Source organism: Misgurnus anguillicaudatus, chromosome 14 (assembly GCF_027580225.2).
Source record: "Misgurnus anguillicaudatus chromosome 14, ASM2758022v2, whole genome shotgun sequence".
Classification (NCBI taxonomy): domain Eukaryota; kingdom Metazoa; phylum Chordata; class Actinopteri; order Cypriniformes; family Cobitidae; genus Misgurnus; species Misgurnus anguillicaudatus.
Window position 1 is genome coordinate 14,552,068 of NC_073350.2, and position 14,019 is coordinate 14,566,086.

At 36.3% G+C, this 14,019-nt stretch overlaps 1 long non-coding RNA gene across 3 annotated transcripts; it reads right to left on the reverse strand.

The window, feature by feature from the left end:
• Positions 1-953: 953 nt before the first annotated feature.
• Positions 954-12,215, reverse strand: LOC129427504 (uncharacterized). 3 transcript variants are annotated; one of them, XR_008638657.2, is made up of 3 exons: positions 12,086-12,215; positions 8,699-8,855; positions 954-1,189 (listed from the first exon to the last, which is right to left on the reverse strand). It is a non-coding gene; the product is annotated as an uncharacterized lncRNA (long non-coding RNA). The 3 variants fall into 3 exon arrangements; XR_008638659.2 differs by having other exon boundaries at positions 8,699-8,851; positions 12,086-12,106; XR_008638660.2 differs by lacking the exon at positions 12,086-12,215 and adding an exon at positions 9,038-9,052.
• Between the last annotated feature and the right edge of the window lie 1,804 nt (positions 12,216-14,019).

Here is a 14,019-nt window from a genome sequence, read left to right on the forward strand (position 1 = left end):
ATTGCACCTCCTGCAGCTATGTTACGGCAGCAAAGTCCTTGATTATTACGCCAGGATGAGAGTATAGTCCTAGCCATATGTGCCTAGAAAATCGCAACTTTAGATTTAGTACACGATGTAACCACAGAAGAGTCGAGTTTTAAATAGGAAAAATATCAAAACTCTTTGGTTATTTTTGAGTGCGATGCTAAATGGTCTTATCAGATTCAATGGATTATGCTAAGCTATGCTAAAAGCGCTAGCGCCAGACTCGGAGATCAGCTGAATGGATACCAAAATGTTAAAAATCAAATGTTTAATTCTAGGAGAGATGGAAAATGAGCATATTTTCAAAAAAAGTGGAGTGTCCCTTTAAATGATTTGGCTGGAGCAGGTTTGTTTTTACCTGGGTTCACATTTCACTGTTTGCAACTGAAAATAAAAATTGGGGTTGGCCAAATAACATCACTTTTTATATAGGCAATAGTTTTAATAGGTTACACCACAGCTTGGTAAAATCACTATTAACTGATATGCTAATGTAAATGTAGCATTTTACTATTTAAAAGCAGTATACAGTATAGTAAAAACAGTATTATATTTTGAACATTATAAACTGAATTTCAGTAGGCAATAAGCTATTATTATATTCTGAACATTGCCTATGAGTTGCTATTGAAAATCAGTGCAAGGTGATATGAGAGACATTCTTATTTTAGAAAGCATTTTATTGGACAAAATTTGGATAAATATTACTTCTGTTGAGCATACAGATTGGCTCAAAGTCCAGCATACAGATGGGCTCAAAGCATACATCATAGTAATAATTAGGTGCAACCTGGAAACAATCTCACCCCAACAAACACTGTTACTGTACCTACCTGTAAGAGTTGAGACATCATGAAAGCCCTTTGCCTGCCGGGGACCCTCCCTCAGGTTCCCAGAAGTGAGGCTTGGCTCCTGGGCGAGGGTCTTGCATCCCTCTCCCTGCTCTCCATGGAGGGTGAGGGCCCCTGAGGGCTCCAGGGAGGGCTGAGAAGGACGACCAGGTGGAAATGGGGCAGGATCAGAGGAGTGAGACAGTGTGACGGGCCTGCTGGAGTTCAGGGTGATGGGTGCTCAGGGCCCTTAACAGCTTGCTGTACTGCTACTGGATCAATAAGGTTCAGGTGCAGAATGGGCAGGCAGACATACAAAGTGCACATGTGGCCTAGTGGGACAGACAAAGAGAGAATAATAATCGTTTAATATACATATTGCACAAATGGACAATATTAAACACATGGTCTTTACAAAATGGGTTGTGGATATCGTTTCAGATTCATTTTAATACTAATGTTTTATGTACTCTATACGAAAAGGAGCAAGGATAAGAATGATTCTCTGAGGTGGATCATGTTTGTAAAAAATGGGTCATTGATTGTGTTGTGCCACTGAAATGTAACTGGATAGGCCCGACACAAACACACACACACTTTCAGCTTGAAAAAAATCCAGTATTAAATGACATGACCCACTTTTTAATAATTCAGGGAGTGGCATATAAAAACTAAAGTACATGTTTTGACACAATTAAAACCACACCACAAAAACAAAAAAAGTAGATAACACACCTATAAGTTGATCCACAAAAAAGTTGAAATGCTAAGCAGATCAGGTTGAATTAACTGCATATATAAAGGGGTATCAAACAAGTCACTTTAACATTTAGACAGAGTTATGAACTATAGTTCAAGGTGACTGTATACACTCCTGGACTGTCTGGCAGCCAAACTCCTGTTGGAGGTGCCTACGTGTGTTTTTTCACATAGTCTCTAGGGCTCTCCACATCTCCAGAGTGACAGAGCGGGGCAGGAGAGAGAGAGAGAGAGAGAGAGAGAGTGATAAACGAGGAGAAAGTAGAAGAGACGGGCATAAAGAACAAAGACGGACTTCATTCAGCCTATCAGAACGGTCCTGAATAACACACTTGAATTACAGCTTATGTTAGGGGGAGGGGCCGGTTCAATGTTCAGAAAGCATGTGTTTGGATGAAAGCAGCATGCACTCTGATCCACTCGTTTCCTAGGAGACCTGAGGACTGTGAACGTGCGGCTTGGCCACATGATGCATCTGTCACAAACACACAGATTTCTACATGTTTCACCACAAGCTAATACAGTGCAACATACCAACTTTTAGCTGTCTGTCTATAAAATCCAGTTTAAAGGACAAGTTTGGTATTTTACACCCAAAGCCCCGTTTTCAGACTGTTCACGATGAAATAGAACGGTCCTGACCGAAACTTGGACATATGATGCTGGCTCGAGAATTTTCGTGTGTTTGTTGTATCACCTACCCATTTCTCCAATGTGTATAGGTGCACTGGAACAATCCCTCCCAAAATGCATCAAACCCTCGTCCACAAAGACGTGAAACCCACCGAGTGGTCAGGGGCGTTCACTGACACGCTCACACAAAAATCGCTGCAAAAGATGCTTTCCAACAGGTGTTTTAGCATTTGTTGTAAACTTGTGGACCTATTTTTCCAAACGCCTCACACCCGTATATTCTTCCGCTGAGAGGTTGAATAATAGACACTCCAGCCCAGTTGGTGGCGATAATCTGCCTTTGCCAATTGCAAGAATACAAACAAAGTTCCAGGCGGCGGAGTAATACCGTACCTCACAGCACATCTAATACAAGTCAATGGAGTTGGACAAAACTACGATAAAACCTGTTGGAAAGCATCTTTTGCAGCGATTTTTGTGTGAGCATATCAGTGAACACCCCTGACCACTCGGTGAGTTTCACGTCTTTGTAAACGAAAGTTACATAAACAATCTGAAAACAGGGCTATAAGTGTAAAATACTGAACTTGTCCTTTAAAGGAATAGTCTATCCTTTTTCCATATTAAACTATGTTATTACCTTAACTAAGAAGAGTTGATACATACCTCTACGTGCACGTAAGCGCTGTGGCGCGCGGCGACACTTTGATAGCATTTAGCTTAGCCCCATTCATTCAATGGTATCAAACAGAGATAAAGTTAGAAGTGACCAAACACATCAACGTTTTTTCTATTTAAGACGAGTAGTTATACGAGCAAGTATGGTGGCACAAAATAAAACGTAGCGCTTTTCTAAGCGGATTTAAAAGGGTAACTATATTGTATGGCGGAATAGCACTTTTGGGAGTACTTCGACTTGGCGCAGTAACACCCTCCCTCTCCCATTATGAGAGTGAGAAGGGGAGCGGACTTTTCAGGCGAGTCGAAGAACTCCCAAAAGTGCTATTACGCCATAAAATATAGTTCCTCTTTTAAATCCGCTTAGAAAAGCGCTACGTTTTATTTTGTACCACCAAACTTGCTCGTATAACTACTCGTCTTAAATAGGAAAAACGTTGATGTGTTTGGTCACTTCTAACTTTATCTCTAAATGGTACAATTGAATGAATGGGGCTAAGCTAAATGCTATCGAAGCGTCGCAGCGCGCTCCAGCGCTTACGTGCACGCACACAGATGATAGAGGGATGTATCAACAATTCTTAGTTAAGGTAATAACATATTTTAATATTGAAAATGAGTAGACTATTCCTTTAAGCTCTTCATCTCATGTCATAGATGAGAAGAGGAATGACAAAAACCAACTGCAGTATGTAATAAAAACTTCCTAGAACCAGTAAAGTCTTACAATGACAAACACGCCTATATTAAACGAGAAATAAAACGTTTATTTACAATAAGTTTTATGTTAGACCGCTTTGTTGTTTTTTAACAAGTCTATCTATAGACGTTTTCAACAGTTACAACATAAACAAGCGGCTTTCGTGGTCAACAAGTAACTTCCTGTTAACTCCACTAAGAAAAAATAACAACAAAGTCCTTTAAAAGTAGTTTATTTATATAACAAGCCTAGAAAACTAAAACATTTGTTATTTTTTTCAAAGAGGTATTTGTTTAAGAGTTCAGTTTCAGTAACTAGTCAGACCATTAAACAAACAGAAACCGGAAGTAAAGTTCTGTCCAGACGCGTAATCGCGTCACCGCACATGCGTCCGATGAAACAGTCTATGGGCTCTATCTTACACCCGGCGCAATGCAGCGCAATGCGCGACGCAAGTGTCTTTCGCTAGTTTCCACCCTAATTTTCACGTTTAGCGCCGCGTTGTTTAAATAGCAAATGCATTTGCGCCCCCTTTGCGCACATGGGCGTTCTGGTCTGAAAAACGAGGTGTGTTCAGGCGCATTGTTGGCGCGTTGCTATTTTGAGGCAACTAAAATAGACTACGCCATTGACCAACAAAAACCTGGTCTAAAGTCTAAAGTCAATGGCGCAATGTGTTTTATGTTATTTAAAGAGCGCATTAGTAAAATGCGCCTATAAACGAGAGGACAACGCGGGTTTGCTTATCACAAAGTACATGAATGCGCAGCAGCACAAAAACGCTTTTAAATATGAAAGATTAAATGATTTAATGTAAAAGATTATTATTGAGTCTCTTGGACATAATTGAGGACTTATTATGAGACGTTAGAAGGCGCAAAGAGCTGCTTTACCTGCAGCCTGGTAAGTAAATAAATGCTTTGCTTTGAACAAATGCGTGTTTTTAAATGTTTTTTTTTTAATGCTACCTCACGGATTTATTGTATATGATGACTCTGTACCTGTGGATATGGGAGGTAAGAAACATTTGTAAGTAATGCTTAAAAAAACTCTTTGCTAAAAAACCGCTGTCCAAAGTGCTGAAACGTGAGGAGAGCCGTTTGTAATTTCTTTATCTCCTGTTTGTTACAAATAAAGTATTTTTAGAGTACAAACCTTATCTTAGAAACTTGTAAATTATGTTTTGATGATATTGGATAACCATACATTTAAAGCAATTACAAGCCTGCTTTTTACTTCCATGACTAAAATAAAACGGGTTTTAAAGGTTTTAATAAAAAAATAACAATTTCAATATAAGGGAAAAACAACACAATTATTTAACATTAATCTTAAACTGGGGATCTTCTACCTCCGCTTAGTTTTTCAGTTTACAAAGTCCGTCATCTAAATAGGGATTAGACATAGCGCCAGCGCAACTTGCTTTTAAAGGGGATGAGAGCTGAGTCTCTCATTGGTTTACTGCACGTTACGCCCAAAATACTCCCATTACAATAGGACCTACCCTTTTCGACCATGCGTTCGGCGCAAAAACCATTTTTCCCGTCGTTAAATTAGCAAAAGTAGATTCGGACACGCCCATTTAGACGTTGCGTTGTGCGCTTTAGACAATGCGCTTAGATCGTTAAAATAGGGCCCTATAGCTTCTAAAAATGTAACTTGTGCAATGGTGAGAAAATTGGCAAAATAATGAATAAAATGAAAAATAAAATAAAAATTTGGGTTATTCAGGATTCAGAGTTTTTAATTTTATTCAGAATTTTTCTTTTGGTGCATCGCTATGAATAAGTTGTGAAATAAAAAAATCACATGCTAATCACAATATCTTCAGAAACATTGGCTTCATTTGAGCAAATTAATTCAATAACCAGTTTAACGAAAAATTCAACTTCAAAATGTAAGTTAACTCAAAAAAGTTGTGTTAAAATTGCTGAGTCAACTATCATTATTCAAAGTGCCAAAAAACATATTAGCATCCTACAAATTCTACAAATGAGTCATTAGTAGACCAAACAACAAAATTAAATATAAATTTGATTTTCGTAAAATACTGTCAAATTCACAACAGTCAGGCTTGTCAGGCTCAATGCTTGCAATAAATTATAGCCAACAATATGTAGACCAACAAAGGTGTGTCTATATACAGACACGAATATGTAAACAATGCCGGCAGCACAAGAAACAATCTTAAAATAATTACCTTGGAGATGCACAACATTGTAAAATGCATGAAATATCTTCTGTATGATTTAACGACCTTTAAACTGATAATCTTCTCATTTTTCAAATATTTTCCTGTGGTCTGATGTCTTGCAATTGATGTTGACCAACAGTAGTTCAAGTGTTTTTTCTTATATCTGTGATATAGGTAAAAACCTTCCTCTCTGCCCCACAGTTGAAAGATAAGTCCTCCCTATCACTGCTGTATCTGATCAGGTGTGCCGTCAATGCATACAATCCCCATTGCCTACGAGCAGTCCGGCACACAATCACTAAAGAGGCCTTAAAAGGACAAACAAATCATAAAACTACCAATACATGATGCAAACGGTGTACACACAGTAAAGTTTCTTGACGCAAAGTACTTTCTGTAAAGACGCACTTAAAAGTTATTCTTGTTATTGAAGAAGAGTTTATTATTACTTTCTGTTTGTGCAAACATAAACACTTGACGTAGGGGACATACATGATAACAAATGAATTTATAGCATATAACAAATGGTATAATACAATGTGTTTGCGTGGTTTATAGTTAAAAAAACATATAATTTTACACATACCGTACATTTTTGTAGCTTAGATTTGACTCTCTTCCTGAAACGCACAGATTTGAAATGCTCTGTGTCCCTGATTGGCCAGCAAATCTGTACGTTGTGATTGCCCTAAATACCTCTGACGTCAGCCAGAAACATGACGCTCCCTACCATGTTTGAAAGATTCGTTCACAATGCAATGCTAACAGGAGTTAACTTACAGGTCCAAAGAGAGAGGAATTATGATAATGTCGATTTTGTCTACATCACCAATCCCAGGAAGTAGACTGTTGCCTACAATCCGTGTGTTTGTTGTAGTGCAAGAAAAGAGATTTACGTTGGAAACGATAACTCGCGTCATCGTTTACTTTGGGGTTTGTACCTTTTGCATATCGTTAACATGTACTAATACACAACCCACACACACACACACTTACACACCAAAGGTGTACATGACTTCTAAAGGCATATGAGGCCTCTAAAATGTGTCATTACTTAATCCACAGGAGTCATGTGAATGCAAACATGAGAGTTGATAATAAACAAAATCGATCATAAAATCTCTACAGCCCTAAATTCAGACATTGGCATAAGATGTAGATGAAAGTATTTGCTTCCTGCCACGCTGGCTCAATAAACACATAAACCACATAAGGCTCAGAATCATGCCAATGACATCATTTCTTCCTGACCGACTCCTCCTCCTTTTATTTCACACGGGTTGTTTGAGCAGGTTTTTCTTATTATTATAAAATCAGGTTTACCTAACAACAAAGTCTATCCATCTGCCTGCACTGTAAAAAATAATATCATATCAACATATCATTTTATGTTGCTTTAAGTTAACAAATTAGCTATTTCAACTTGTTTTTCTAAATTATGTCAACTTATCATAAGTCAAAACTTAAAGGACTTTAGAATTAAGTTGTTTAAACTTGTTACAGTGTGGCCAACAACTTTCCATCTGCTGCTAAACTAAACTACTTTTCTGAACTTTATACATGAATGGTTACAATTCGGGGGTCAAAACTTTTTCCTCAAAGATGATGTAGTAGTAAGAAATATGGGAGAAAGAGCCAAGAATCATTTACAAGATGAAAAAACGTGAAACATACATTTCGGGCTGGTGTGTTAGGAGTTTATGAGGTCAAGGTTATGCTACGAGTCCTCTCACGTATTAAATGACATCATCAGTTATTACAGATGTTATCAGCTCATTTCATTAAAGGCTCTTGCGTTTACTGTTGCCTTAAAAGAAAATTTGAATAGCATTTAGTGTAATATAGACTTTTCAACACATTTAGATATTTTTCAGTTACAATGTTAATGCAATACAAAATAAATGTTTCTTTTGTGGCTATTTTCGTTACATTTCATTGTTAACCACGGTTAGTTTTACTTTTATCCTCTTTATGATTTTTACTTAGAAATGACTTAGATTTTTTGTTTTTTGACCTCGTCCTGTACTGTACTGTATGCACGTGTGCATGTTAATCATTAACTTCAGTGTATTTATACATCTCTGTGCCACTTGTCAAGTACTGGTGTGTAACATTACGACCACAAATCATTCATATTAGTGCCCCCTAATACATAAAACAGTCCTTAAAAGGCTTCAAAGAAATTTGAACACTGGAAATCCCTTAAGCAATGCTGTTAAGCACGTTGTTTAATATAATACAATGCATACAGCTCTATAAAAAACATCTGCTACATACTTTCGATGTGTGGTGTCATGTGAAGAGTTATGTTTGTCACGTATTACGTATACCTGTTGTACTGTATCATTTGTAGTGTAAGGGGTCATCTTTAAATGCTCTACAAACTATCACTATAGCTCAGAAGACCTCCTGAATCTCATTTTATGAGAGATACACTCTTTACAGTTAATGCAGTTTAAAGGAAAAGTTAGCAACTATTAAAACATTAATTTTAACTGGGTGTATATGTGTTTGTATAATAAACTAAACATGACTTAAGGGGTGTCATACGTGACACTGATATTTGATATTAGCACTGCCAACATTGTCTCTGAGTATTCCTTACCGTTAAACAAACTAGTCAATAACAACCACTCAGCCTGAGGGAATAATACATTCAGAGAGAGATAATACACACATGGTCATCATAATCATCTCCTGTGTCATTTCTAGACTCCCACATACAGCTGGTGGTATTCAAGCGAACAGTCTGCCAAAAATATGGCATGTCCTATAAACATATATAGTCACGTGCTTCAACACAACTGAGGGTCCTGTAATGGGACATACAGACAGCTGAGAGATACAAGTGAGAGGAAGAAGTCTACAGCTACTTACAGTGACTGATGATCCTTGCAACAGGCGAAAGCAGACGCTCACCCGGGGGGAGAGGTCACATACAGAAGTTAGTGTCCTTTCTGACTGTGTCCTAGCACCTGCTCAAGGTTGCCCTGTTTCGGTCTTTCAATTGACTGAACTGAGCTGAGAGCACTTTCTGAACAGAAAGAGAGAGAGAGAGAGGGGTGGAGTAAGAGAAGTGGGTGGGGAGAGAGAGAGAAAGAGAGAGAGAGATAGAGAGAGAGTGAGTGAGCCAGCACTTTGCAGCTCATATCGTAATACAGCCAGGTCCATTTAATCAAATGGCCGAGATACATTTATATAATCAAACAGATTTACTGATTAATTCAAGCTGATGTGTGTTTTCTGTTCCACTAGCATTATGAAATCAAACCAAATGTTTCCTAGATACTTGTCCTGTCTTCCCCTGGTTGGACAAACAGATTTGCACCTGCATTTAAAGATGAAAGCCAACATTAATTAAAATGACACTTCATACTTTCATTCATGATTGCTAATGATTATTAAATCTATTCATAGAATAATTTTATATTATTACTGATGACTGAGTCACTCATTTACACAATGAACAAAATGTGGTAATGATGATGTGACACATAAGGAATCTTTTAAGCACTGAATTAATTAATTGATCAATTAAAGCTCGAACATTTACAAAATACAAAGATAGTTTACACAACAGCCTCGTACTGCAACACGGATAAGACTTGTTTCTGAAAAGTTATTATGTATCGATATTTTTAAATGAAAACACCACCTCAATATTTTACTATGTTCTTTACCTCAACTTAGATGTGTTAGCATTTAGCCTAGCCCCATTCATTCCTATGGCTCTAAACAAAAGTTTTATTTTGTGCCACCATACTTACTCGTGTAACTACTCATGTAACAGTCTTTAAATAGGAAAAACATGGAAGTGTTTGATGACGTAAAAATAAATATGACCTAAATTCATCCCTGTCTGGAACCATAGGAATGAATGGGGTGATTCTCAAAATTAGACTTATGAGGTGTCATGAAACATTTTGATAAAAAAAAGTAAATGCTATCAAAATAAGAAGCACGTGATTTCAAATGACATCATACAAACAAATTTTGTTGTTTTTTCCACATTTAAGGGGACATTTTTAATTACCGCAACGCGTCCATGACAGGATTTGGGTTCTTTGACATGGAAATATTTATAATTTAAAAAATCTAAAAAAATAAAAAGCTTCAGTGCATGTTATACTATAAGCATTAACAGTAAAGAAATGAGTGGTATTTGGTGATCATTGATAAATGGAGAAACAATAATAAGGAATATAAATGTGTCCAAGAAAAATTTTCTCATCCTCCGCAACAATTTTCAATCATTGTTTAAGCCCTCAAGGAACTAACATTTTTTGGAAGGGACATAATTGACTGTGACACTCAAGATGGCTACCAGGTAAGCAGTTTTGTAAGAAATTTTGTTTGTCATAGTACCTAGACAACTTTTTAGTTCTCATTACCGAAACATGAGTTTGTAAATGCATATATTTAATGTAATATCATGTTGCGGTAATGATAATTTCTAAAAAAAAATGTAAATAATTCTATAGGAAATATTTTTTTAATCCTCTAAAAATACTGGTTAAAGTTCAGACCTTAATCTTATATGTGCAAAAAAGGCTTCAAGGGCTTTTAAAAAAAAATCTGATGCTGGACACCTTCTAAGTCTGTATTTCATGAGAATCATCCAATGGGGCTAAATGCTAACACATTCAAGAAGCCCTGTACAAAGATTAAAAGTGCACGCATTGACAAAAGATAGGTATGTATTAATTCATCTAAGTTGAGTTAAGAACCTAGTAAAATATTGAAAAATATAGTACATGTGTGTAACACACATGTACTATATCATATTGTCTCTTAAAAGAATTCTTGTAACTTCTGGCCAGAGCATTATAACAACTTCAAGTAAGACTTTATATTTTCCTTATTGTAAATCTCGCAAAAAGCTGGCATAAATCTTTCCTTAAGTCCAGAATTAGACTCTACCCCCTGAGTCACCAGTTTGCCTACTTCAACATTCATGAAAGACTGTGTTCCAGTTGGATCTTTTACACTGATAGGAGCGCTAAACAAACTACAAAGCTCTCTGTTTTGCATTTTCTGGAAAAGCGTGACCACAGGTGTGCAGGTGTGCCAGGCTGTGGGACATAAAGGTGTGTACGTGAATCAACTATTGAAAGTCAGTTAGAATAAAACATGTACAATATTGTAGATTTTAAACTATTTTGTTATAAATCTTTTCCTATATCTGCACGATATGCCTACACAATGAATATATTCCGTGTGTCTAATACGGGAACAGCTGCTGTGTGTCAATTCAGGAGAAAAGAAACCTATTAGGGTGTGTCCTTAACTTAGGGTAAAGTCCAGTTCAAACAAAGGGCACAGCATAAATGAACTGAAAAGACCTACAGCCTACACTCTATAAATAAAGGTGCTGTTCACAGCAATTTCAAGGAAAAACCATATCCTTAACCTTCCAGATAAAGGTTCTTTGAATAACCATTACTTTCTTAACATCTATACAGAAAAGATAAGGCTAAACTGGTTGGCTGGTTTAAGCAGGTCTTCAAAATCAGCTAAAATCAGGCAGGAAGACCAGCTAAAACCAGCATAAACTTTTCAGTAGCCAGTCTGGAGAACCTTTTGTGACAGTTTCTGGATGCCAAAGGTTCTTTAATGAACTATACAGCCAACAAAGAACCAATAGGAACCTTTATTTTTAGTGTATGCATGTTATGGCCACATAAATTGTTCTTTAGATATTAAATTGATACATAGAATTAAAAGCGCACAAATCACTGAACAACACCCAACTATGACCACAATACTTTATTTGCGCAAGTAGGCTACTGTATGGGGCACGTGTACACCGGCACATACTGTACATGCTGTAGTAAGCCATTAAGACACTATATGAATGGGCTGTGTGGTAATTCATTAGCCTACCATATATCACTTTAAACGTGCACTGTAAAAACACAAAACAAAAGGCCTACTTAATAGTACTAAATAGTGTCTATGACTAAATCACCTTATTTGCAATAGATGAAGTGGACCGGTCAAGCAAAGAAAAAAGGGTAAATCTCTCTTTAAATGCGACATTATCGCATTTATTTTGCAATAAACAAAACATGCGCGTTTAATATACGAAACATTTAAAGACAACACAAAAAATATTAATTAAAATGTGATGTCATATGTTATTCTATGCATGAGTGGAGATGAAAACCCCCTAAACAAAACCCGTCCCACGCGATAGCGGGGACAGATGGTGAATTTACGAATCAGAAGGCAAACAGTCAATATGGATTAACACGTCAAACTTACTTTATATCGTTTTTATCTCTCTTGTCCATGTATCGCTGAAGTTTTTGACCCGGGTGAAGTTTCTGTCGGACTGTCAAGCCTCTGGTCAGATTATCCTCTGTGAACGCGCACACGCGCAGTATTCACCAGGCGGTGATTCACCAGTAGACCAATAGAGGTCGCCACATCACTGAGCATCACTGTTCATCTATCTACTGATCTATATTGGTGCAAAAACCTGTTAGACAGTAAAAGTAGATTGGATTTGGCTATATATAAGCTATTAATAACACTCTTGAGAAATCTTTTGTACACAGGAGGAAAGTTATTAGTCATTTATTCAAAATCTTTAATGGAATTATAACTATCTATATTTATATTTGTATTTAGATCATAGATGTATTTAGTTTATAATTATGAATGCTGATATTGAACATATAAAATATATTTTTGTTGTCATTTTTTTGTTATACATTTCCAATCTGTTCCTATTTTGCTTTTGAAAAGTGGCGAAATAAAAAAAGTGGATACCAACTGTTTACTATAACTATAAAGTGTTATGTTGCTGTATTTTTAAATGTCTATTTTTTGCATAAGCATTTCTTCGCACAGAATGCAAGACAAAACCATAAAGTATAGTTTTTCATCCCTACGGCCTCCACATTTACCACTAAAGAGGTTGGACTGAAGTTATGTCAGGAAAAGCAAGAAAGGCTGTAAATTATTTTGGATCGCTGCATTTATGTGGTAATTGAAATGACATCTCTTCCCATATTGGTTAACAGATTATATTTCACAAATACAATAGCTTAATATATCAACAAAAGACTTTAAGATTTAGGATTTTATAAACAATGATTTGGGTGTACAAATTCTTTCAATAAGCATGAACATATGTTTTCCTTTTCTAAAACTGACTGTTTATTACGCAATATCTTCATTGTTGAGGCATGTAGTGAATCCCTAAAGAGTGTTTAAAGTTGAAATGAGTACAACAGTGTGGATTCAGAAACAGTGTCTGTATCTGCTGCACATGTTGAGTTATTTTGGCTTCCTTGGCTCGCATGAAAGGCAGCCTAGGAATGTTGACCTCTGACCTCTATTCAGACTATGAAGATTTTTTATAAGGACTATGAAATGATGAACAGAAAATGAAAACTATATTAGCTTCATAGAATACAGTATTTGTGCAGTGATCAAATATATAAACTTTGCAGCAGACTTCCTACTGGGTTCTTTCATGCACAACAGAGTACAGCTTTTTATGTAACCAACTCACCAACTGTTCTGTATCATTTCAATTAAATCTCAAGCATCTTATCCCAAGTTCTGATTTTATATTAAAGCTAATCATTTTGCTATTTGCTTGTCTTGGATACTAGTTAGGCGTACCTGTCAAAAAGCTGAAGTTGTTCCTGATTTTTGACCCATGTACTTACACTTTTACTTTAATTGTTGTGTATATGTCATGCTTTTCAACATAAAGGAGTGGCTCATCCCCACCCTTCTCCACCCCTTTTCTCCGTTCTCTCCTTTTCACTTGAACTATAACATGAACTGAATCACCCACTTTACAGCGATTAAATCATTTCCAATTGCGAGTGACAGATTATTGAGCAAGTTAGATATGAGTGATTGTCTTGGTGTATCCAAAAATACAATCACACTGTAAAAAGTAAAAGTTGGAAAAATTGAAGTAAAAAAATCTTACATTTTTTAATTAAAGTGAGAAAATGTTAGTATTTTTTTTACAGTCCACAACCATTATACTGTAAAAAAATGTAGCATTTATGTCAAATAAACATATATTTTTATGTTACTTTAACTTACACAATTTCAACTTGTTTTTATAAGTTATGTCAACTTATAACAAGTCAAAACTTAAAATTCTTCATTTTTCTTACTTTGTTTTTTACAATGCAAAGCCTATATCTTTCATTAAATATGTCAGGAGT